Source organism: Eubalaena glacialis, chromosome 9 (assembly GCF_028564815.1).
Source record: "Eubalaena glacialis isolate mEubGla1 chromosome 9, mEubGla1.1.hap2.+ XY, whole genome shotgun sequence".
In the NCBI taxonomy this organism is placed as follows: Eukaryota; Metazoa; Chordata; class Mammalia; order Artiodactyla; family Balaenidae; genus Eubalaena; species Eubalaena glacialis.
In genome coordinates this window covers 80226139-80253943 of record NC_083724.1, presented here as the reverse complement: position 1 = coordinate 80253943, position 27805 = coordinate 80226139, and positions in this window count along the sequence as shown.

Sequence of the window (27805 nt, the reverse complement as noted above, 5' to 3'; positions counted from 1 at the left end):
TTGACTACTAACTCAGCGGCATTTCTGATGACTCACAGAAACTCTGAGAGACATGCCCTCTTAGCTGAATACTTACTGTACTGCTCTCTATTTAAGATAATCTTCAACGTGGTTCCAAGCTTTTAGATGCTGTTTTCCAGTTCACTAAGTGGCTGGACTGTGTGGCCATGGTTAAAAGGTAGATGGATGCAACCCAGGGAAGGTGATTAGAGGTTGCTGAGAATAGAAAACACACATACTGGGCGCAAGTGGAACAGCATTTATTTACAGCAAGAGGAGAGAAAGAGTGCACAAGATTCAGCCATTTGCATTCCTTGGCCCCCCATCCATGGCCAAATTTGTGCTCTGCAGCCAACTGGGGTCTTGGAGCTGCACACACCTCGCCTGGCACTGCCGTAGAAGGATACTCCTCCCCCATAAGATCTGAAATACAGAAAGGTGGGGTCATGCCTGAGGGTCATAGATGCACATGCTTACGCAGAACAAAGTAGTATAAACCAAGTCTGGAACAGGGAAAGATATTCCCTCACGAGCCGACAAACCCAGCACAGGCTGTGAGGGGTCTTTGTCTCCCAACAAGGAAATGTTCTTGAGTATTAGAAAACAATAGTTAAATAACTATAATTCAAGCAATTAAAAATAATCATCATACAAGGCCAAGTATCTTTTGGATAACTGAGATACCTTCTGATTTTAAGTAATGAAAACCCGCATTTTCACTTCTAGTCTATCTACAATTGTTTATGAAATCCCCAGGTCCTAGATCAAAGAAATTTCTCCTTTGTTTACAGTTCCAATTTTCTACATGGTCTTAGCACTTGATTGAGAATGTGAGTGGAAACGTGGAATTTGTGCAAACCATATAAATTTTGCTTCTGTCATTTAGCCTTGTGGCTTTGGATATATGTTTTAGCCTCTTAACTGTGTGCACAATAAATGGGAGTAATAATGTCTAATTCAAAGATTTGTTTTGAGGATTAAATGATACATTCCTAAAACTAGCAGAGTGCTTAGTACAGAATAAATCTTTAATAAGTATGACCCTTCTATGATTTACATGCTTCCTTCTTTCCTTTTACATCCAGTGCACATTGTCATCTCTACTGATGATCCGTATGGACCCTCAAACTTAATGTTCCTTTAATTCCTGTTTTCATAAATCTTAATATTCATAGTCAGTGCCAGGAAGTTAAACAATTCCATCCTAAGATTTTTTCTTCAATTAAAAATCACAGAAGTCAACAGTCCATCGTTCAGTTCCTCTAGAAGCAGGAGAATGTTTTACTAGGACTTCTGATAAATAAGTTCTCCCAGTAGTAATCTTAGCCATACTCAAGGTCTTGACCTCTCTATACATGCATGGCTTCAATGATATCTACCACAATCCCAAACCAGATTTTCTGCTGAATTTATTTTAATAATATACTCTTCTGTGTCATTCCCTCTGTTAATGTTTTCCATGTTTGCTAAAACATTCCTGTCTCTGAACCTGCCACATGTAATTTTTCTATGTCAGAGAATAAGACTGAATCTTTTCTTGTTTTAAATCTATAATGGCAATCTTTCTAGTGGCAAGCCTCTACTTGATGACGATGTACTAAACACTTTCATAATTATTATCACTTTTAATTCCCACAACAATCCTGCAAGAAAGGTATCATTATTTCTGTTTTAAATGTGATAAATGTGAGATTCAGAGCAGTTATCGTTAATTATACAGCTAACAACTAAAAGAGCTGTCATTCACTATAATTCAAGATCATGTCAGAATTCACACTCTCCACTTTATAACTTGTTCATCAGTCTGATTCCCATCCCTACAACTATGCTTTGAAACAGAGCTTCTTAGGCTAAATTCAGTAAGATTTAACCAGCTCTCTCTTCTTAATCTCTCATTGCCTGGCAAAGTTGATCAAATCATTTCACAAAACTCACTTGAATAGCATCAGGCTTCAGGCTCCACTTTGACATTTCCATAATGCCAACTCCTCATCTTCTTCCCACTAACTGTAGTCATTCCAATGCCCTTTCCTCCTTCTGTTTTCTTTAGTATTTTATTCTGAAGATTTTATTTGCATGTAGAGTATTAACTCTCAGGCCAAGTTAATAACTCTCGAATCTTTATCTCAAACCATACCTCTCCCCCAAACACAATATCCCATAACTGTGATAGGCTGAATAATGGCTCCAGAGATGTCCATGTCCTAATTCTCAGAATCTGTGAATATGTTACTTGATAGAGCAAAAGGGACTTTGCAGATGTGATTAGGTTAAGGATCTTGAGGTGGGAAGAATATCCTGGATTATCTAGGTGGGCCCATTGTAATCACAAGGGTTCTCATAAGGGGGAGGCAGAAGGATCAGAGTGAGTGATAGTAGGAGATGTGATAACAGAAGCAAAAAGCGGGGACCATGAGCCAAGGAATGTTCAAGATGACTTCTAGAAGCTGAAAAAGTTACAGAAACAGATTCTCTTCTCACTCTCCAGAAGGAACCAATCGTTGCCAACACCTTGACTTTAGCTCAGTAAGGCTGATTTTGGATTTTGATGTCCGAAACTGTAAGATAAGAAATACAGGGTTTTAAGACAGTAAGTTTGTGGTAATTTGTTATAGCAGCAATAGATAACTGATATAGTTCCTAATTCTGAAGAGAATTTCCATATGGATGAAAATTAATCTGTCTGAAAGTGAAATTTATGTCTCTGAAACCTAATGTTATATTCAGTTCTTTCTTATATTACATTTTAAGACTCTGAAAAAGGGAAAGGAGGACCCTGTCTTAATAATCTTGCATTTCCTGTGCCTCATGTTAACGTATGTTAAATCAAATAGTATTGAATAATATTAATTGAGGCAAAAGAATAATCTAAATCAAGGACAAAGTATGGCTATTTAATAAGTATTGGTACAGTTGATTCATTCCTTCTTTCTTTTATTTTTTTTGAAAGAAAACAAAGACAAAGGAGCTATCCAAAAGCAGGGAAAATTTTTTGAAATATTTTTCAACAGTAAGAAATTATGCATAACTAAAGACAAATTAACATAAAAATTAAGTAGACAAAAATTTTCAATATTTAAAGTATAATGTTTCATTTATTAGTTTATTTATAAATATTATATATATCATACCAGACACTGTGCTAAGCATGGTGGAATAAAAAAGAATAATTTAAGTCTCTGTCAAAGGATGTTATAGTGTATTAGTGTTAATTATTTCTTAAGCGTTTGGTAGAATTCTCCAGTGAGAACTTTGGGATTGGAGATTTATTTGGGGTGAGATTTCTTTGGATGATTGTAAATTAAATGTCTTTAATCATTATAGAGCTATTCAAATTATCTGTTTTATATCAGGTGAGTTGTGATAGCCTTTGTTTTTGAGGAAGTGGCTTATTTCATCTAGGTTGTAGTATGTATGCGTATAGAGGTGTTTGTAGCATTTCCTGATCATCCTTTTGGTATCTTCAGGGTCTATAATGATATCCTCTATTTAATTTCTGATATTAGTAATTTGAATTTTCTATCTTTTCTATTTGTCATTCTTGCTAGAGGTTTATTGATTTTACTGATCTCTTCAAAGTATCAGGTCTTTGTTTTATTGATTTTTATTTATTGCTGTTATTTTCAATTTTATTGCTTTCCATCCTTATGTTTAATACTTATTTTCTTTTTGCTTTGGTTTTATTTTACTCTTCTATGTTATTGACATGGGAGCTAAGATTTGATATGAGTTGTTCGCTCTTTGGTAACATGTCTGTAATTACATAAAAATGTTACTCTCGGCACTACTCCAGTTATGTCTCACAAATTTTGATATGTTTTCTATTCATTTTCATTCAGTTCAATAGAATTTTTATTTTCCTGAGACTTCCTCTTTGACACCTGGATTATTTAGAAGTGTGTTTTTTAGTTTCCAAGTGTTTGGAGATTACGTTGTTGTCTTTCAGTGATTTCTAGTTTGATTCTATTGTGGTAAAATAACATACTGTATATACTTTCAATTATTTTAAACTTGCTGAGGTATGTTTTATGTCCCATCATATGGTATATCTTTATATATATACCATGGGAACTTGAAAGAATGCATGTGTTCTGTTGTGTGAAGTGTTCCTTAAATGTCAATTGATCTGTTGCTTGATGGTGGTGTTTTTCTTCTATAATATTGATATATCCTTGCAGATTTACTCTCTAGTTGTTACATCAGTTGTTAAGAGAAGTGTGTTGAATTCTCCAGCTAGATTTGGGAATTTATCTATATTTCTTTTTCGTTCTTTTAGTTCTGTTTCATAGAGTTTGACATAGTATTATTTGATATATGCACGCTTAGGAGTCTATGTCTTATTGGTGGATTGTCCCTTTTCAGTCATTATATGATGTCCCTCTGTGTCTCTGGTAATATTATTTGCTTTTAAATCATATTTGTCTTATACTCATAGACACGCCTTTGGCTTTTTTGATTAATATTTGCATGGTATGTTTTTTCTATTTTTTATTTTCAGCCTGCTTATATTGTTATATTTGAAGTGAGTTTATGATAGACAGCATATAATTGGGTCATGTGTTGTAATCCACTCTGCTAATCTCTTTTTTTTGCTGTATCTAGAAAATTTATATTTGATATAATTATTGATATTTTATGGCTTAAGTATGCCATTTTACTTTTTGTTTTGTTTTCTCTGTTTTTCACTTCCCAGTTTTTCTTCCTTCTGCTTTCCTGTAAGTTTCTGGAACAAATTTAGAACTCTATTTGATTTATCTATAGTGGTTTTGAGCATATCACTATGTATAGCATTTTTATTGGTTTCTTTAGGTATTATATTATACATGTACATAGCTTATCACAGTCTACTAGGGTTGTCACTTAACCAGTTTAAGTGAAAAGTAGAAATCTTACTTCTCTTTATGTTCCCCATTTACAATATAATTGTCTTAAATTTTCTCTCTACATACATTTAAAATCACATCAGACAGCATTATACTTTGAATTTCAACCAGCAAACCAATTTAAAAAACTCAAGAGACAGACGCATGCCTCTTCTATTTATTCATATTATGTTTACCAAGTTACGTTTTTCCTAATGTCCCAAGTTTACTTCTTTTATTGTTTCCTCTCTGTTTAAAGAACTTTTAGCCTTTCTTTTAAGTAGGCATGATGGATAGCATCTCCATTTTTTTACCTTAGTCTGAGAATATCTTTAGTTCTCCATCACCATGAATGATGTTTTTGCTGGGTATAAATTAATCTTGGAAGAGTGTGTGTGTGTGTGTGTGTGTGTGTGTGTGTGTGTGTTGTTGGGATTCAAGCCTGAGAACTTGAATGTAGTAGAGCTGATGGTGTAGTTCTGGTCCAAAGGCCAGCAGGTGTGAGACCCAGGAGGAGCCAATGTCCCAGTTTAAATGCAGTCAGGCTGGAAATTCACTTATTCTGGGGAAGGTCAGCCTTTTTGTTCTATTCAGGCTTTCAGCTGATTGGATGAGGCCTACCTACATTAGAGAGGTGATCTGCTTTACTCAGTCTACCAATTTAAATGTTAATCTCATCCAAAAACACACTCACAGAAACACCCAGAATAATATTTGACCAAGTATCTGGGCACTGCATGGTTCAATCAAACTGACACATAAACTTAACCATCACACTCAACAGTGAAGATGAGTTAAGCAATAACAGTTCATTCAAAGAACTATTCAACATCCATTAACAATGATGGTTATGAATACAATGCAGACACTAGGACAGGTGCTATCTAAAGTGTAATAACTATTCTAGAAGGTAAAAATGGTATCTATGTTTAATACTTGATTATGTATGCCCATGAATGAGATTTAAAAACAATGCCTTGTAGTAATAACAATAATTGAAATTATGTGGTAGGAATTTTATTTTATTTTTTATAACAAAATATGATATATTGATATTATAATAAAACATCAGTATTTTCGAAAGTGATTTTATATTTGCAAGTCAGTTTTTAAAATTCTTGAAATGCAATTATGGAGAAAAAAATGTCCATAATCTCATCACATATTCATAATTATAGTTAATATTTTGGTCTCTTTATATATGCCAAAGCAATACAAAACATCTTTGTAAGTAATTAAATAAATATTTGTTGAATACCAGCTTTGTCACAAGGCTGTGTTTTATGTGGTAGGAATATAGCAGTAATCTACAATGACAGTAGCAAAAACAAAATCCTCCCTCCTTTGCGGAGCTCACATTCTAGTGATTATCTTTAATGTTCAAATGTTTACTTTGCTTCATTTAAAAAACATACCATAAGAATTTTCATGTTATTACCTGATTTTAAAAGGAGTATTTTAATACATGCATTACAGTACATACAATGGATACATGATAGATATTAAAAAACTATTTGAGTATTTATTATCCAATACTGGATGTTATGCAATTCTTCAATAATAAAATATTATTATAAATAACTTGAATATTTGTCCATAAAGTTATTTTATTCTAGATTTGTGTTTTATTTAACCCTAAGAAAGTACCAGAAATTGAGTTACTGAGACTTAATGAATGTATATTTTGAGGCTCTGATATAGTTTGATAAATTGCTTATCCAAGTATCCCTGTTCATGCTTCTTTTTGTTTGTTTTGTTTGTTTGTTTTCCATGAAGGCAGGGACTTTTTAAAATTGAAATATAATTCATGTAGAGTATTGTATTTTACAGGTGTACACTGTAGTAATTCACAATTTTGAAAGGTTTTATATTCCATTTATAGTCATTATAAAATATTGACTATATTCCCTCTTTTGTACTTGTGGCTTAGCCATTTTATATATAATAGTTTGTACCTCTTAATTGCCTACCCCTATATTGCCCCTCCCCCTTCCCTCTCTCCACTGGTAGTCACTAGTTTGTTCTCTATATCTGTGAGTCGGCTTCTTTTTTGTTATATTCACTAGTTTTTGTATTTTTTAGATTCCACATATAAGTATTTCTCTGACTTATTTCACTTAGCATAATGCCCTCCAAGTCCACCCATGTTGTTGCAAATGGCAAAATTTCATTCTTTTTTATGGCTAAGTAGTATTCTGTTGTGTATATATATATATACCATGTCTTCTTTATTCATTCATCTGTTGATGGACACTTAGGTTGCTTCCATATCTTGGCAACTGTAAACAATGCTGCTATGAACATTGAGGTTCATGTATCCTTTTTTCTTTTTTAAAAATTTATTTTATTGAAGTACAGTTGATTTATATGTTGTGTTAGTTTCTGCTGTAGAGCAAAGTGATTCAGTTATGCATAAACATTTTTTCATATTCTTTTCCCTTATGGTTATCACAGGATACTGAATGTAGTTCGCTGTGCTATATGTTGCTGTTTATCCATCCTATATATAATAGTTTGCATCTGCTAATCCCAAACTCCCAATCCGTCCCTTCCCCACCCCACCTCCCCCTTGGCAACCACAAGTCTGTTCTCTATGTTTTTGAGTCTGTTTCTGTTTGATGAATAAATTCATTTGTGTCATATTTTAGATTCCACATATATGTGATATCATATGGTATTTGTCTTTCTCTTTCTGACTTACTTCACTTAGTATGATAATCTCTAGGTCCATCCATGTTGCTACAAATGGCATTATTTCATTCTTTTTTATTGCTGAGTAATATTTCACTATATATATATGGCGCATCTTCTGTATCCATTTATTTGTTGATGGACATTTACATTGCTTCCATGTCTTGGCTATTGTAAACAGTGCTGCTATGAACATAAGGGTGCATGTATCTTTTTGAATTATAGTTTTGTCCAGATATATGCCCAGGAGTGGGATTGCTGGATTGTATGGTAACTCTATTTTTAGTTTTTTGAGGAACCTCCATACTGTTTTCCATAGTGGCTGCAGCAATTTATATTCCCACCAACAGTATAGGAGAGTTCCCTTTTCTCCACACCCTCTCCAGCATGTATTATTTGTAGATTTTTTAATGATGGCCATTCTGACCAGTGTGAGGTGGTACCTCATTATAGTTTTGATTTGCATTTTTCTAATAATTAGTGATGATGAGCATCTTTTCATGTGCCTATTGGCCATTTGTATGTCTTCTTTGGAGAAATGGCTATTTAGGTTTTCTGCCCATTTTTTGGTTTTTCTTTATTATTATTATTGAGTTGTATGAGCTCTTTATATATTTTGGAAATTAAGCCCTGGTCAGTTGCATTATTTGCAAATATTTTCTCCCAGTCCATAGGTTGTCATTTTGTATTGTTTATAGTTTCCTTTGCTGTACAAAACCTTGTAAGTTTGATTAGGTCCCATTTGTTTATTTTTGTTTTTATACTATTGCCTTGGGAGTCTGACCTAAGAAAACATTGGTACAATTTATGTCAGAGAATGTTTTGCCTATATACTCTTCTAGGAGTTTTATGGTGTCATGACTTATATTTAATTCTTTAAGCCATTTTGAGTTTATTTCTGTGTATGGCATGAGGGTGTGTTTTAACTTCATTAATTTACATGTGGTTGTCCAACTTTTTGCTCAGGATTGCTTTGGCAGTGCTGAGTCTTTTATGATTCCATATAAATTTTAGGATTATTTGTTCTAGTTCTGTGAAAACATCCTGGGTAATTTGATAGGGATCACATTAAATCCGTAGTTTGCTTTGGGTAGTATGGCCATTTGAACAATATTAATTCTTCCAATCCAAGAGCATGGGGTATCTTTCCATTTCTTTGAATCATCTTCAATTTCCTTTATTAATGTTTTATAGTTCTCAGCATATAAATCTTTTACCTCCTTGGTCAGGTTTATTCCTAAGTATTTTCTTTTATTTATTTATTTATTTTGGATGCAATTTTAAAGGGGATTTTTTTTTACATTCACTTTCTGATATTTCATTGTCAGTGTAAACAAATGCAACTGATTTCTGTATTTTAATCTTGCATCCTGCTGCCTTGCTGAATTTGTTCATCAGTTTTAGTACCTTTTGTGTGGTGTCTTTAGGGTTTTCTATATACAGTATCATGTCATCCGCATATAATGACAATTTTACCTCTACTCCTTCAGTTTGGATACCTTTTATTTCTTTTTCTTGTCTGATTGCTGTGGCTAAGAGTTCCAATAAAGTGGTGAGAGTGGGCATCTTTGTCTTGTTCCAGATTTTAACAGGAAGGCTTTCAGCTTTTCACCATTGAGTATTATATTGACTGTGGGTTTGTCATAAATGGCTTTTATTATGTTGAGATATGTTCCCTCTATACCCACTTTGCTAAGAGTTTTTATCATGAATGGATGTTGAATTTTATCAAATGCTTTTTCTGTATTTGTTAAGATCATATGTGTTTTTTGTCTTTTCTTTTGCTGATGTGGTGTATCACATTGGTTGATTTGTGTATGTTGTGTATTTGTGTATGTTGAATCTCCTTGTGACCCTGGGATGAATCCAACTTGGTCATGGTGTATGATCTTTTTTTATGTGTTTTTGGATTCAGTTTGCTAATATTTTGTTGAGAATTTTTGCATCTATATCCATCAAAGATATTGGCCTGTAAATAGAATTGGCCTCATAGAATGTCTTCGGGAGTGTTCCCTCCTCTTCAGATTTTTGGAAGTGTTTGAGAAGGATTGGTTTATGTTCTTTGTGTGTTCAGTAGAATTCACCTGTGTAGCCATCTGGTGCTGGACTTTTGTTTGTAGGGAGTTTTTTTATTACAGATTCTATTTCACTTCTAGTGATTGGTCTGTTCAAATTACCTATTTCTTCTTGATTCAATTTTGGTGAGCTGTATGTTTCTAGAAACTTGTCCATTTCTTCTAGGTTGTCAAATTTGTTGGCATCTAATTGTTCATAAAATTCTCCTAGGGTTTTTTTTTTTTTCCTTTGCATTTCTGCAGTATCATTTGTTATTTCTTCTCCTTCATTTCTTATTTTGTTTACTTGGATCCTCTCTCTTCTTGGTGGGCCTGGCCAGAGGCTTGTCAATATGGTTACCCTTTCAAAGAACAAGATATTGGTTTTGTTGATTTTTTTCTATTGTTTTTTAATTTCTATTTTATTTATTTCCTCTGATCTTTTTTATTTCCTTCCTTCTGCTGGCTTTGGGTTTTGTTTGTTCTTCTTTTTCTAATTCTTTTAGGGGTAGGTTAGGTTGTTTATTTGAGATTTTTCTTGTTTTTTAAGGAAGGCCTGTATCACTATGAACTTCCCTCTAAGAATTGCTTTTGCTGCATCCCATAGATTTTTGTATGGTTGTGTTTTCATTACTATGGAAGCATCCCAGGCCCTGGCCCAGCCTCCAAGTGCACACACCCACAAAATCCACAGCTGCTAAGGCCAGACCTGTCCCAGCCACAGGAGTACCCATAGTCCACTCAGATGTCTTGCAGGCACTGCATTTACAAAGCTGGCAGTGGTGGTATAAACCCATGGATCACACAGCCATGGGGAAAGGGCTCAGTTTTCATCCCCACCTCCATGTGTGGGCAACCCCCTGGCACTTGCGTACTCCCAGAGCTCATAGAGGTGGTGCTGCACTGGCTGAGAGTGCTTAGAGAGAGAGGCTGCTTGGTGGGCCCTGACCCTCCCTTCCCAAACTCTTTTAACAATGGCACTTCAGTTCCATGGTGGACCTGAACTTCTGTGTGCCCCCCTGGTTGCAGCCATACCACACTCCAGTCCGTTCAGGCTGTCTTCATGCAGCCAACCCCAGTCCTCTGCCTGGATCTGTCCTCTGAAGCCCAAGTTTCAGCACTCAGCCCTTGTGTGCACCAGTGGACACACGTCTCAGGCTGAGGAGAGCAGGGCTACAGCACAGACCATCTACGCAGGTCTCTCTCTATTCTGCCTTTCACAAACTGGCTATGTGCTCTCCTCTGAGCCTCTGAAGCTCCCTTTCTGCCCCAACTGATCTCCCTACAGGTGAAGGGGCTTCATAGGGTATGGGAACCTTTCCTCTTACACAGCTCTCTCCCAGGGGCACAGGTCCTGTCCTGATCCCCCCCTTTTATTTCTTTCATCCTACCTGGTTACATGGAAATCTCTCCTGCAATTTTGGGTGTCTGAGATCTTCTGCCAGTGTTCAGTAGGCATTTTGTGAGATTTTTCCACATGTAGATGTATTTTTGCTATATTTGTGGGACGAGGTAAGCTCCACATCCTTCTATTCTGCCATCTTGATTGGCTTCTAATAGCAACACACGGGAGTATCCATCTTGCTTTACACTGGTCTGGATAGAGTATTATGTAATTATTCTCTAATTACTGTCATTAAAAACTGCTATCCCAGTGTTTTCTCCCCCCCTCTCTTTTTTTATGTCTATTTTCTGTGTTAAGATCATCTTCTATTTTTGTTTTCTTCATTTAAAATGGTCTGTTTATAATTTTTCTTTGTCTAATTAGCTACTGAAGTCTTCTTATTATAACATTTAAGCTCTATAGATAAAATGTTAATTGTACACATTTTTCCAATTTGCTATTTTCTTTTCATTATGATTGCCCCAGAGGAGTTAATACTCTTATCATTGTTATTACCAGTGCTGCTAGCAGCATAAGAAATGTTTTTATGTTGTCAAGTCTGTCCATCTTCCATTATGCTGATTTCTAACCTGGAAAGTCATATTTTCTGTAGATGTTTGCTGAATATTCTCAGCTTTAGAGCATTAAAAATTTATTACATTCATGTTAAATCTGAAATCACTGTCAGTGTTCCTATGAGGTAAGAATCTAAGTTTTTTCCCCTTTCACATTGTAACCGATTCTCCCAGAACTTTTAATTTACGAATATTTGTTAACCCATTGATTAGTGTGACCTCTAACCTTTACAAAATTTTTATCTAGAATAAGGGGAGCCCTTTTTAAGCAGACATAATTTATATTTTAGTATTGCTTATATTTCAGCTAAATTTTTCCCTCTGCATATTTTATTCTCATTGATCATAGGGTGATAAGTGCATAAAAAGATAACTCTCCAACCAGCCAGATGAGTTAATGAGCCCTGAAAGTTAATGGAGTAGAGATTCCAGAGCAGTTTAATCACCTTCACATCCATATCTTAAATATACAAAAAAAAAGAAAATTATGAAACATTTAAGAGGCAAGGTGTAATCAATCACATGCAACTGTTGAACCCAAAGCTAATTTACTTTATTTGTTCATAAGTTTCTATAGTTTCTTCCATTCCAGAAGCCTCCTTAGTATTTTTTTTTTTTTCTTTTTTGTGGCTTCACCGGGTCTTAGTTGTGGCATGCGGGATCATAGTTGGGGCATGTGGACTTCTTAGTTGCGGCGTGTGGACTCTTTTTTTAAAAAATAAATTTATTTATTTATTTTTGGCTGTGTTGGGTCTTCTTTGCTGCACGTGGGCTTTCTCTAGTTGCAGTGAGCAGGGGCTACTCTTCGTTGTGGTGTGCAGGCTTCTCATCACAGTGGCTTCTCTTGTTGCAGAGCACCAGCTCTAGGCATGCGGGCTTCAGTAGTTGTGGGTTGTGGGCTCTAGAACACAGGCTCAGTAGTTGTGGCACATGGGCTTAGTTGCTCCACAGCATGTGGGATCTTCCCGGACCAGGGCTCGAACCTGTGTCCCCTGCATTGGCAGGTGGATTCTTAACCACTGTGCCACCAGGGAAGCCCCCGTATGTTTTTTTTATCACTTGTAATAAAGATTCTGATTCTATTTTTGACTTTCGACTGCTGACAGCTTTCAAGATCCACCCCTCCCCTTTCCTCTTCTATTTGGACAATCTGATAAGAAAGACTGAGTGTTCCCTCCCATGACACCAATGAGAAGTTAAGAACTCCCGAACTCATCCTAGAAGATTTACCTCCCTGTACCCCCAATCACCATAACACCCTAAACCAGTCACCCCTCCTTCTCTCTCAAACCATATTTGGAAATACCTGGGAGAAAATATTTTCTTGTCTTCTTGGTGTGTGTGTGGCGTCATCAATCTCAGTATCTAAACCAATTTGGGAATCTATCCTGCTCCTGTGGGGTGACTACAACACACTCAGTTTGATTTCTCTAGTAATGACACAGGTACAATTCTGACCAGTCAATTGTTATTGCTGATTACTAAGTCTAAATTACCATTTTTCCAAGCAGTTGGGTTACTGTTTTTTTTTTTTTTTTAATTTAAAAAGTAAGTTTCAACTGAAGAGAAAAATTATAATCATTACATTGACCAATAAGAACAAATTGGTAAGTCCTTCTTTCTTGAAAGATAAAAAAGTCTTAAAAGTCATATAGTTATTTCTTATTTTGTACAAGGAAGAGAGTGGTAGTAACAAAAATAATAGAAAATTGATATGAATGAAGTGAGGAAACAATGAATTATATACAGCCTGTAAACTCATTTGTGGATAACCAGAGAAATCACACATAAGATGAACATAGGTAATTACAAAGAATTATTGGTGATTTGAAAAAAAGGAAGAAGATACTGACAGTAATGTATTTTTTATAAAGCCTTTATGCAAAGAAGTGGGTGATAAGAAGAGGGAAGAAAATTTTTTTTTTACAGTTCTATGAAATTAAAAATCCTGGGCACATGACCTTAATCTATGATGAAAATAATCTAAAGAAGAAACCTCATTTTCTTTTTTTCTCCTTTTCTTTCCTTCTTTCATTTATTTTTTCCCCTTCTCTCTTTATTTTCACATATATGGCCCTTGTTCCACAAGTGACTTGAGTTCACTTACTAGAAAATGCAATAGCATAAGATTTGCTGTCTTTGACTTGCTGAAGTTTCCCTCAAAACAATGTCCATGCTAAATTATAAGGAATTTCAAAATTTAGAAATAAACTTTAAAAGAGTACTTTATTCTTATTTACTGTATCTCCCATAAATAGACAGGAGTGAGCCAAGTACAAATCACAAGACCAATATTCAGAAGCAGAGATTTGAATATAACCAATCAGATTTCAACTCATCTCTCCTCTTTGAAATTCAGGTTTCAAAGATTAGTTCAAGTGTTCTTATCCATATTTCTAGTCATCATCTTCCATTCAGCATCAACACTGATGTGTCTGTCTAGCTATCTATCCCTAGCACTTCATACTGCTTTATCTGAACAAATGGCGTCACTTGGAGGAATTTTAGATATAACTATATAAATATATTAACAGTAATTATGTAAGTGAAAGATACCATAACTTAGTTCATTCTTTTTCCTGGTGCCACTGCTTCACATCAGTCTGTTTTTAATTGGGAAATGAGAAAGTCTATTTTCTCCTTCTCTATTTTTCTTCCTATTTCTCCTAAATCTTCTATGTCTGTTAATTTTTAAGGAACAAAAGCAGTGTTGCCTATGCATATGTAACTCATAAAGTTTAAGTGAAACATCACTTTTGAAAGCTTCATTCAGTGTTTTCTTAAAGACTCTAGTTCCTAAAATGCAAACATGATTGTCTGATAGATTTAGAAGGCTGAAAAGTTAAGGAGATAGTTATTAAAATTAATTTAGTCTTGTGATATAGTGGCTTTGCTATTGAGCCAAGCTTAATCTGATCAATATCCTCTACTCTAGAGATCAGAAAGTGCCTCATTGTAAGACGTCAAGAAGGTTGGCTTTCTGTAACATTATGTCAGACATTGTCTACATATGTTTGAATCTTCACATACTGTAAACATGGGATACACACACACACATATATATATATACTGGAAAATATTACATATTTACTTTTAGAAATGTGTTTGATTATTTTCAAATATTTTCTGAAATAAAGTTGTAAAGTTGCCCAGTGGTTTCCATAAGAGAAGATAATTTTTATTTTTGAAAAAATTGTTTTTCAAGTTTTGCTTTCTTCTTTAGATCAAAGGTAGGATATGAGGAAAAAAGAGAATTGTATTTCCAAACTGTCATTTAGATATGAGTCTGAGAATTGTTGATTTTGTAAAATAAAGGAAAAAGGGGAATTGGCATGTAGACAGTTCAAGGAAGAATTTGATTAAATAGGCACCTGCCATACTTTAGAGAATTTTTGAATCTTAGACTGTGAAGTTGTGAAATAATTTTTATCAGTCTTACCTTGGGATCCTTATTAACTTTTCTCCTCACTCCACTGCTCAAAGGGCATAGTTATACCTATACTCTGTTGGTTGTAGGAAAAACAATTAGTACATCTTTGGAAGGGTGGTGGGCAAGATATTTTAAGGATTACTAAAATGTTCAAACTCTCATTGCATGTTCTAACTTGTAAGAATTGAGCTAAAGCATACAGTAAGAGGGAAAATAACATGTAACATAAATGTTATAATATTTTATGTATTAAAAATATTTTCATTCAAATAAATTGAAATTTAGATTATTATTCGTATACAAATTTCGTATGTATTATGACATACGAAAACATGATATAGTGAAGAAATGAAGGCTCTAAAATGTCACACATGCTGCTTAAAAACTACATAAACACCCCCTTTTTAAGATGAGGACAGGAAAAAAATAATATATATATATAAAATAGAATTGTGAAGTTGATAGGATTTGAATAATACAATCTTTTAATTTTTCTATATAATAATATTTGTACAATTTAAAATAAGTTCTTATATTACTATAATTTTATGTGAAAAAATTATGCCACTCATCTCAGTTTGGTAACTGAGGAAGCTATCTCAATGATTGAACAGGTGTTTCCTGAAGTGACATGCAGGAGAAACACAGTGGTTTAGGGTATTTCTCACCAGGAGGATAACTTTTCCCAAAGCCAAATATTCATGCATGTCCAAATACAGATGTAGTTAAGGGTGTGATATAAAGTGGGAGTGTGAGAGCATTTCCTTGAGAAAAATAAATTATTGTTGAGAGGCCATTAGTTTGGTAAGCTTAATCTGGGACTGCAGAATTCTGGGGAGTAACTGACAAGATAAAGAAAGCTCCAGAACCCTGGGCAATATTCCTACCCCAACAGTCATCTGGAGTAAAGGAATATTGGAAGTTGTACACCCATGACGTCTTAGAGGTTTGCAAGAGGACTGTATTCAGCCAAATATCTGAGCATCATTAACAGACCACCTACAGGATCAGTGTGCCCTGCATTGAAAAGCCAGCTGCAGTGAGACACTTTTGAATGGAGAAGCATCTGGAAATTGAGGATATCAGAGAAGCCTCCTGCTGGTGTAGAGGTGAGTTTTGGGGTATCCCCTCTAGGACAGAGATTGGGCTGATTGGAATAAGCTTTCTATGAGGAGGAAGGGAGTATAGAAGACTCAGGTCACTTAGTGGAGAAAGGCTGAGGTTATCATTTTCCTTCCAGAGGAGATCAACTATACCTGAGGAAACAAAACCTACAAATAATGACTCTCTGTAGGAGCTTCAAGTCCACGAGAATTTTCATGAGGTAATTGTGCCATGCATTTGCTGTCTACCTGAGTGATGGCTACTGCCTTTTATGTTGGTTTATTTTCTTTCTCACCTGGGACGATCTGGAAAGTGGGGGGTATGATGAGAAATTATCTAAGCCTGAAGAAGGGGAAAATTCAGCCCAGAAAGCTATTGCCTGAAGTGAGACTAGAATTTCACTTCAACTTTTAAAAGACTGGGCTGAAGCAAACATGGATATCTATAGAAATTCTCTTTAGTGGGAGCCGTTATGATGAAACCCAAAATTATGCATCATGGGAAATAAATTATAGATAAGTAGGTAGATACAAAGATAGACAGATATATTTTACTCTGGTTTTAGATCATATCAAGATCTTGAGGCTATTTTCTCAAAGGGTCAGAACAGTCTTAAATGAGGAATCACTCTACTGGGGGGTGGGGGGTGGTAGAATAAGAAGGATGGGAAAAGACACACTTAATCTGGGGAGCTTGTGCAGCTCTGCGAGCCAGAGGTGTTTGCTGGATTCAGAAAGGACAGAGGTTAACTGTCAAAGGCAAAAATAACTGTCAGATGGGAGTTGAAAGGGTTAGGAGGGGAACAGAATGGAGCACACATAAGAGTTCCACAGGCGATGGCTGCTCTCATGGAGAAACCCTCCTATTTCCAACCTAGTCTGAAGCAGTGTCTGGCCAACAAGGCTCTATGCTCTGGTGAGTTTCCTAGCAGAGGTGTCTGGGAGTAAGGAAGGTAAGAACAAAAGAAAGAAACATTTCTCTTCCCCGCCAATACCAGGTTTTCACCAAAGCTGAAGTGTACATGTAGAAGTCTCTAGCATGGTGCCTAATAGTTTGTAAATATTCAGTATCTGTGTGGTTTGTATGTGTGTGTGTATAAAGATTCACTCATTTCCCATTTTTTTCTTCTTAGCTAACCTGACTACAAGATGATGCCCATACTGTATCTGCTGGAGGTAGCCTGATCAAAAACATTGTAATTGTGGAGATGATTCTTCTTTTTATCTCCTGTAACACCTGTACCTCTCCTCTGTCCAACCATTAAAGGGAGCAGTTACCTACAAATGTACTATATGCAGGTCCAAATGGTAAAGAGTACGCAGACAACTTAGAGGCAGGATTTAATACACAAAAAGAGTGGTTCTTGGTGTTCTGAGGGGCACTTCGCCTACTCCTGTGTGCTGTACATCTTCCACCCCCAAAATGAGACCTATGTGGAAAAGGACGACATCGAGCAAAGGGCATAGATGGAAACTCCCTCTCCCTACAACACATCCTCAGCTACTTTGAGCTCCAAAGTTTAAAGAGAGCAAGAAGACTTGCTTCAGATGGCCGGCACCACTGTCACCATCCCCATCTCAGATTCAGAGAGAGGTGTACAAGAAGGAGAAAAGCAGGTGGTTTTCCATGGGAAGCAAGGTAAGTGCTTAAGCACGAAGAGGCTCATTTTGCACTGGACTCAGCACACTCGATCATTCCAACAGCGATGCTACTGTGTCTTGAGGGACCAGGTAAACTCTCAGCTTGGGTTTCTCTGGTTTCCTGGGATATTGGAGTTTTCATGTGAATTACTAAGGATAATATAGTTTTACCTAAGGAAGAAATATTTCAAAAATTTATCAAGGTCATCTTGAAGGTGAATCTTAATTACTTCCTATTTTGCATTAGTACCATGAATGCAAAAGTGCTAATAAGCAGAAGATAGGTTAAAAATGAGCTATGGAAAGGAGTATGCTGGAATGTTTGACAAAGCAAATAAAGAGACCTATGGATTATATGGGAACCAGGGAGTATGGCTATGATTTACAAATGGGACTCTGGATAGGTAAATTATTCACATCAATCTGGGTGTCATAAAAGATGCTGCAATAAACACAGTAAAAATTCACTCAGGAATTAAGTGTGGAGGCCCCTTTGCTCTCACAACAGTCTTTCAGCAGGACCATTGCTTACCCATAGGCTATAGGGCTTGGGGCAAGTCACTATAGTTCCTGGCTAGGTTAAATACTGAATAATTTTCTACCAAAAAAAGAGAAGGTAGCAGAAGGTCAAACTTATAGGATGCAATAGAACAGAAAAACTTGCTACTTAGTCTGTGTGATAAATAGTGTATAATATGCTCTCACCCACTTTTGCAGTCATAGTACTAGAAGCTAAGGTTTACCTACTTGAAATTTAACCTAAGAATTTCTTTTAGGTGTGTATCAACTGAGGCTTCTCCTCATTTGTCCTCTGGGTCCTGGTTTGAGATAGTGATTTCTACTGTCATTATTCCAGGGGCACCAGGCACATAAAGAGATAATAAGGGAAGAGGTATCAATTTAACAAGGAATTAAAATGGTAATGTTCATGTACAGATGCCCAGGAATCAGTGTCTTTAAAGGAAAAACAGGGACAGTAGAAACCACTAAGATGACTAACGATCAGAGGAGAAAGAGGCTGGAGAGGACAAAGCAGAGAGAAGGGAAAGGGTAGGAAGCAGCGGTTCTAGGAGAGAGAAGGAGCAGACACCTCTGGAGGAGAAGTAGGCTTCTGTCTCAGGGCGGAGCTGAGCTGTAACACACACTAAAACAGAGGACGATGGCCACATACACTGAAACAGTGTGGGTCTTGTGGTCTCTTGTGGGTCTAGTGTGCAGAGGGGACCAGGACTGGCCTCTCATCATGTCTTGGTAGGAGGAAAGAAAGAGCACTTCTGTTCAATGGCATTTCTGGGGAAGAGAAAATGAAAATAAAAGAGTGTTCTCTCTCTCCTCAGATGATACAGGCATAGGAAATTAAATGGTAATGAATGAATAACGCTAAAGCCTAGAAGAGAAAGTTGTACAGAAGTGAAGAGAAGCCCAAGAGCTAAGCCAGTAGCAGAGGAGATGCCCACCCTTGCTGGACAATTTGTAAGTCCCTCCTAAGTGGGAAATCTAAGCCCATCTAGAAATCCGATTTCAGCCCAGATTATGGCTCCTGACACTGATGTGAATGCCTTTCCCAGCTCGGGCTTGTCCTGGAAAAGTAGAGGCACTGGCTTCCTTGTGGATTTCCATATGCAGGATAAACATGGAATTCGTAGCCTATAGAAATTTATAGCTGCTCAAGGCAATTATTTCTGAGAATATTTGGTCTACATATTTCTTAGGGTCTCAAAATTAAGGCAGGTTCCCTGGGAATTTCAGCTGGGTCATTGAGTAGAGAGTTATCTTCTTTGAGTAGCTGATTACCATGTGGAAACTCTTGTTCCACATGAAAATACATACACTCTTGTCCCAGCTCTCACAGTCCAAGTGCTGTAAGAAACAGTTACTGAAAACAGACGAGAGAGGACTGGACAATCTCTTTTCTTTCCATGAGCACTTTCCTCTGAGGCAGTCCTGAACACCCCTTGAAAGAAAAACAGAAAAACCCTCACTTGTCTTTTGCCTCTTTCAGGGAGTCTTTGAAGATTTCTTAGAGATTGGTCACTGGGAGGTTTGACTGCTTTATGCATGCTGTTCACGTTTATATCCTCAAAGTAATGGAAGCCCAGAGACCAGAATGTAGCTGGAACCCAAGAGTGTGGGAGAGGCAGCCTTGAGTTACAGACCCCTGAGCCCTTAGGCTTGCAAAGGCTTGAAGGATCCTGACTTGTGGTGTCCCCCTGCAGTAGCCCTCAGATAGGAGAGAGCCCTTGGTATAACAAGAAGCAGAAGGGGCTTAGATTTAGTATTTCCAGGTTGTGTCTACCGTTGCCTGGAGCCAGGAAGAAAGACACATTGCCTTCCTTGGCAAAGAAGCAATAATATCCCCAAATGGGAAGGAGGCAACCAAGCTATCTCAGGGTGAGAAGTCACAGGGTATCCTGGACCTTGTCAGGCCCGAGAATTTGAGCTTATGAACAGGACATCTTTGAGATAAGCAAATGTGCACTTCGAGTAAGGGCAATCTCTTAAAAAAATTCTGTTATTGGCTTCTGCAGGAACTAATTCTTTTAAATGTTAGAGACGCCAGAGTGACCAGATTGAGAAAGGATCAAATTCGTTAGAGTTCTGCCACTAACCCACTTGCTCTAAAATGTATTTCCTTAGTAACACATTTTATCTTTGCAAATTTTTGATACAACGCTAAGAATGGGAATCTGATCATCCAGCAAAAGATCCTGATCTTTAAAGAAGCCATTCTACCTTAGCCCAGCTGAGGTCTGTATCTTGAAATCATAAAGGTTCAGAAGAGTAGAACACAAGCCCAGTGTTCAGGTCAAGAAGAAAACGAGAGCTTTGGAATCAAACACACTTGAATAAAAATTCAAATACTTTCACTTACTATTAGATATCGTGTGATTGTCTTGCTTCACCAGACTTCAGTGTTTTCCTTTGTAAAATGGAAATAATGATGGATACAAGCAGTTGTTGTAAAATGTATCACATATGTACCCAAAACACTTGACACTGTGTATTGCATATAGTACATTTCCAAAATGGTGGTTTTATTATTAGTACTAATATGCTTTTCTGTATATCGTCTTCCAGATATGGTTATTACATGTCACAATTCTTTTATGAGTTTTGAGTTAGCAAAAGTATATGGTGAGCTATCAGGGAATCATGTCAGTTGAGCCCTAACTGAAGAATCTGGTAATGATGGACTTGAAGAAATAGAAACTAAAGTCAGAAAGACTCTTTGTGTAAATGCAGAATCCTGTATTATTAGAGGGTAGATAGAGACAGAGGAATCTACAAGGAGTCCAACTTTAGTACCCTGTAAAGAAATTCAACAGAATTTGTGATGTGGCTAAGTAGAAGATGAGCTCCCTGTCAATAAATGTTCACATACAGGCTGGATCGCCTCATGGATATTCCCAAACTGCGTAAATGTTAGAAATTGATTTTTAAGCATTTTAATTTATAAATTACACATAACAAACGTAATGTCAGAACAAACTGACAACTAAGTATACAGTCTAGGGATAATCATTAACATTTTAATTTAGATATGTATTTTGCAAATTATATAATCAGCTTGCACATATTTTATGAGCCATTTTTAATTCACTGAACATAACACAATATTAAGGGAATTTAACACTATATGAGTCACTTTAATTCCTACATATTATATGAATGCATTTAATCACTGAATGATTATTTTATGCCTTCTCTGTACAACCACCCTCCTAGAAAAACACAATTACAGTCCCTGTTCTTAAAAGGCTTACCTTCTATTGTGGAAAACTGACTATATGATAAGTTTAAAATATTCTTTGTTATTAAGGTAATGAAAATTAAAACCAAAATGAGATACCGGTGCACATCCACTCAAGTGGCTATAATCCAAAGAGCATACCAAGAGTGGGCAAAAATATAGAGAAATTGAAGCCTTTATGCTTGTGGGTATGTAAAATGGCCTAGCCACTTTGGAAAACATTTTGGCATTTTCTTAGTTGAACACAAGCTTACAGTACAAACCAACAATTCTGCTGCTAGAAAAACTATATCTACACAAAGATTTATATGCCAATGTTCATAATATTATTCATTACAGCCCCAAAATAATGGATGAAATGTGGTGTAGACATATTTTGAAATACTATTCAGCAATAAAAAGACCACTGATAAAGAAATAAAACAGACCACTGATACAAGCTACAACTTAAGTTTAGAAGCTAGATGCAAAACCAAAACCAAAAAACCAAACTCATGTATGACTGTTTACGTGAACTGTATAGAAAAAAACCAAATTTCATACAGTTGGTTTCCTGGGGCTGGGGGTGTGAACTGAGATTGGTTGCAAATGGGCTCAATGGAATTTTATGGGATTAATAATATTTTAAAACTGGTTTGTGGCGATGGTGGTCCAGCTCTACAAATTTACATAAAAAACATTGAATTGTACTCTTAAGATATGATAATTTTCTGGTACATCCCAATAAAGCTGTTAAAAATGATTTAAGGAAGAAAAATACTCAGGTAAATGCAATGAAGGAAATAAATTGGCTATTGTGATAAAGAACAAGGGCAAGGATAAGGGGAGAGTTAGATACAGCTCTCAGGAAAGGCTCCCTTGCTAAGGAGGTGGCCTTTAAGCTGAGGCTGAGCTCTAATTCAGAAAGTAAGATTTAGCCTTGTGTGAACTAGGCTAACAGCCCCCTGGCTAACCACATGGGTTCTGGAGCACAATTCTGCCCTTGTATCTATCAGCTGTGTGATACTGAGAAAGGTACCTAACATGTTATTTGCCTCTGAAGAGACAATAATACACATTATTATATAGACAAAAGTAATGTACATTTTCTGGTAAATGAAAAAAATAAGTTAGCTGTTATTAACCAATTACATATTGCTGGTCAGTTGGAGTATTTATGATGCTTTAATGAGTATTTTTGTGGTTAAACCTATGTATATATGCCTGATTCTTTCCTCAAGATAAATTCATAAAGGTAAGACTAGATTTCATTAAAAAATACATATTTTAAAGGTATTTGATACCTCTTGACACATCAGGAAATGCCCAATCACATAGCTAAGTATATGGAGACTGGGAAGAACATTAGCACACCTTCCAACAAAAATTCTATTTTGACCTATAAGGGAAGGGCCTAGAGCTCATTCATCTTTTTATTCCCAAGATTATTGACAATAATGTTTTGCACACTGTTAAGTAGGTGTTCATTGAATGAGTGACTGACTGAACCTTCCAGAGACAAGGATGACTTAGTAACTGGAGAATTTCTTTGGTGACCAGAAGTATATAGACAGTTTTGTGAAGCCCTGTACATAGTTTCCCCCTTGAGGGTTTCATCCCTGAACTGAAAAGAAGAAGGTCTGAATCTCCAGAGAAAATATTGAAATAGAAACTGCAGATGGGTGGTTATGTTGCAAGGACATTGTCTCCTTCAACTCTTGGATTCTCTGTGAATTTTTTTTTTTTTATTAGTCACAAAGAGGGAGCCATTTTATGCTTTTTGAGGTAGTTTGGCAATAGTAAAGGGAAAAGAAGATGATTCAGTGATAATTAGAATATAAAATCACCAGTTGATAATGCATTAGAGCTTCTAATATGTTAGACACAAATTTGGAGATGAATGAGTGCATTTTGATGTAGTTACCAGGTCCTCATGGTGCCTGCATAATCATGTAGCCTGAAGCAGAATTATGAAGGCAGGAAACGCATCTTTTGTGTTCCAGGGTACATTTTGAATTACCTCCTCTTTCACTGGTGGCCCCTTTCCTACTCAGATGTATGCTGGCCTCCCACCCTCCCTTTTTCCTTTCTATCCTTTCCATCATAACCCACTCTCAGACAAGCAATTGATATGTTACTCTCTCTTTAGTGTACTTCTAAATACCTTGAATAGAAAGTTGATAGTGTGTACATATATATGTGCATACATGTATATATGGATATATATTAAACGTGTGTATATAGACATATGTATTAGATTACTGAGGAGTGTATATAGTTATATATGCATCATATATTTTGTTTTTATTATATAAACATGAATATAATAATATATATGAAATTACATGTATATATACAACTCACTTGCTGTGTGTGTGTGCATGTGTGCATGTGGTTGAAGAAAGACATAAATGAAAAAAAGATTTTTCTTAGATTTCACTTGATTTCACTTTCCTAAGTGTTGTATTTTCAGAAATATTTTTTCAATGTTGAATGAAAGCTTCACAATTCATTATAAATGGTCAAATCAAAGATAATAATACTTTGACATGATAATATGTCAGTTTACCTATCTTCACACTCTTTAAAATATTTCATAAAACTAAAAATTGGTTAGTAAGATATATTTTTACATAAAGCAAGAGAGCCAATATCAGAATTTTATGGGAACCCACTAGTGAGGATTGCGCTGTGCCCCTCTTCACAAGGACTTCTTCAAATATGTCGTCTGCCTGGAAGGTCAAACAAAACCAGTTTGAAAAAATCTTGATCTGATATATGCTTATAAAGAAGAAGAGATGACAGTCCTCAGCAGTCATGGCAAGAACAATTTACTTAGGAGGGAGAGATAAGTGACAGGTAGAGAAAATTTCTGGAGACCTTGAGATGAAAGTGAAATGCTTTTTTATATAACCAAAGGTCAGATCCTTAGTACTTTTTTTTTTTTTTTTTTTTTTTTTTTTTTTTTTAAACATCTTTACTTAGTACTTTTAAGAAGCCCTCCTTGATGATCTCTTTTCATTTCTTGGTGTCAAAAGGAAATTAGATAAGTCTTGAATTTTCTCAGTTTTAATGGAATCAGAACCTCAAGTTCATGAGGCAAAAAAGACCAAGAAATATGAAACTCTGAATAGTTAGGCTCAAATTATGGTTTATTTCCAATAATAAGTTAAATATCTTTGTCTTTATTTTTATTACCTCTTTTCAATATAAGAAGATTTCTATAGTTTTTGAAGGTATAATAGATTTGGCCAGTTATTATAAAATTATTACAGCAAGTTTATTCATCCTAAACTGTATAATTGACTATTATGTGTCACTGTCTACCATTATGGATCTTTTGTTTTAGTAGAATGCAGTAGTCATTCAAGGAATCTCAAAAACAATTATGCACTGTGATACATATTATGAAAGCTCAATATAGGATACTGTGAACAACAGAGGGGGAACAGTCGTGTTATTGGTTTTAGGGAAATTATTTTTAAGGAAATGGACCTCAGCAAAAGAGGACAATGTAGTGGCAGTGTAGGCAAGAGGGCAAGAGGAAAAGAAAATGTTTTAGGGGCTGGCTTGGCACACATTTGTAGGCCATGTGAAGGATTTTTTTTAAATAGGAAATCGTGCAGGAATTCAAGCAGTGTACTGACTTTTGACCATGTTTTAAGAGCATCTTTATGCATTTAAAAAATGGAGAACAACAGGGTAACAGTCTCCTTGGAAGTTCAGGAAATTTACAAAGGAAAATGATGCTTGAAGCAAAATGCATGTTAATTACCTCTAATTAAAAAAAAGTTTTGATATCTGAATATGTCCAACTCTGCCTATTAGATTCAAACCTTTATAAGGAATAGTACAAAAAGGTAAAACTAAATGTGGAAAATCATCCCAGGAGAAAACATTAAGGCAAGTGGAGAGTATAGCAAGAGATCTGCAGGAGTGACAGTCCTGAGATATTAACTACCCAGATAAAACAGACATTCTTGAGAGTTCTAATTTGTGTTCATATGATATTGTCACTTGTATTATATTCTTTCTTTGGAATTTCCATATCATATATTGCAATCACATAAAGTTTCTGTGCTTTGTCGCTATATTCCCCTTCTATTATACAGATAATGATATGAATGTCCAGAGAGGAATGCCATGTTTATAATGAACTTGGTAAGTTCTCATTTATCTTCCACCTATTGCTCTTGTTTTCTTTTTCCCATAAATTTTCTGTTCTATTACCAGGTTCACTGTCAGTTATAGGGGCAGATTTCCGTAGACCAGCCACAGTTTTTCCAACAGTGCTGTAGCAGTTACAAATACATGCTTGCAAGATTATGAATGGCACTGGGTATGTAGTTTACAGTTTTAAGAATATACATTCTTAAGAAGTCAGAAAATAATCATTGCCTTTTAATATTGCACATCAAACAATATCTGTACTAACAGCCTTTTATTGGCCAACTGATATATGCCAAACTGTGGCTTATATGATTTTTTTTTTTTAATCTTTGTGACATAGTAGTCTCATTTATCCACAAGGAAATAGAAGTCAGAGAGCTTATTTTACTTGTCAAAGTAAACTAGTTACAAAGTCTAGATTCTAATCTGGGTTTGTCTGCTTTCATTGTGCTGTTCATCCTACCTTTAATGTACATTTTGGATTACATAATTCTTTTGTTACACTTTATTTTCCATCAGGCTTATGTCTTTTAACTCTTGCCTTTTCTCCCTATTCAGTCTCATCAATGACTCCGTTTCTGTCCTTGTCTCTGATCATAGGTATGAATAGTTCTCCTTCACTCAAAAGCTGCACTGGGCATGGTTTTCATTGTAAATTACAAAACTGTTGCTTTAATTCCTTGCACATCTCTAGCTAGACTTGGTCATAAAACTACGTATGGCATTAAATAAATGTATCCTAAAATGTGTTTCATAGAACACTAGTCGAATGAAGTGTTCCTTGAAAATGGGATGCCGAAATCAAATAAGTTGAGAAAATTCTGTTGCTTTTATGCCTTTTCTCATGCTAGATTACTCCCAATAAACATTAGCATATGAAATTGTCATAGTCATAGACATTGTACAGTAAAACAATATTTATTTCAAAAGAAATCTTTGACCCTAGAAAAACATTGTTCACTTTGAAAAAAAAAAAAAAACTACAAAAACTGTTTCCTAGACTTGTATCTCTCTCTCCTTACTGGCAATCCCTTGAATGAAATATGCTCAGGATTTACCAAGCTAAATTGCTATATGGGTTAGAGGAGTTTAGAAATAGTTATTAAAAAATATATACACATATGTCTTTTTATGTCTATGATTATACTTATTTTCCATGCATTGCTTTGACTTATAAAGTTCCTATGTAACCTTGGGAAATTAAACATTTAACATTCCTTAAATTTCTGTGAACTTACATCCTATACACCCAATTAATACCAAAATTTTAGATGTCACATATGATCTCCAAGTCACATTTCCATTTATCTTATGTGCCAAAAAGTGAAAGGCATAATGATATTTATTTAGCCTTTTATAAGATATTATCCTAATCACATGTGTTTTCTAAAAGTGTATAAAATTGAGTGTCATTTTGAAATATATATGATACACTTAGGTTGCTATATATGTGAAAAAGTATAAAAGAAGGAAAAGACAGTTACATCTCTCAAACATATTTGATTTTTGTAAATCATTGACACAAGAGTAAATCTGTCCTAGGAGCATTATCAGAATAATTATTACCTCTCTATACTTCTCTTTTGACAATAGGAAAAAAATGACTCAAAAATCAATGAACAGCTAGACTAGCAATCTAGATGTTGATTGAGTCGGAAACTATTTACCTCTTTGCATAATTCTACTACCCAAACATTTATTGCCGAAATATATGCAAATGCAAATCCAAGATCCCATAGAAATATTGATTTCCATGAAAAAAAGAATATGTGCAGCAGTGCATGACCAACTAGATGTACTGTTTCTGGGCAATTGATAGGTCATGATCATTCTCTATGGGGAACTATGCGAAGCGTTCATGTAAATTTTATTGAATTTGTGACCAGTCACCCATAAAAGATAATTATATATGTCTGAATATGAGGTGACCTGATCGTCCTATCAAACATGGCTTTAGAGCAAACCTTAACTACTGTGGAGTTTACTATACAGACATATGAATAAAAATAACACTGGAGGTCTTTCTCACAGTGTTCGGGAGAGAAATATAAATAATTGAATTTAAGAAGAGAATTAAATTTACCCAGTCTACAGGATGGTTCAAGACAAGATGTGCTTAGACAGTTATGTTGGCTAAGTCATTTTTTGAATTAATTGTCAAAGAG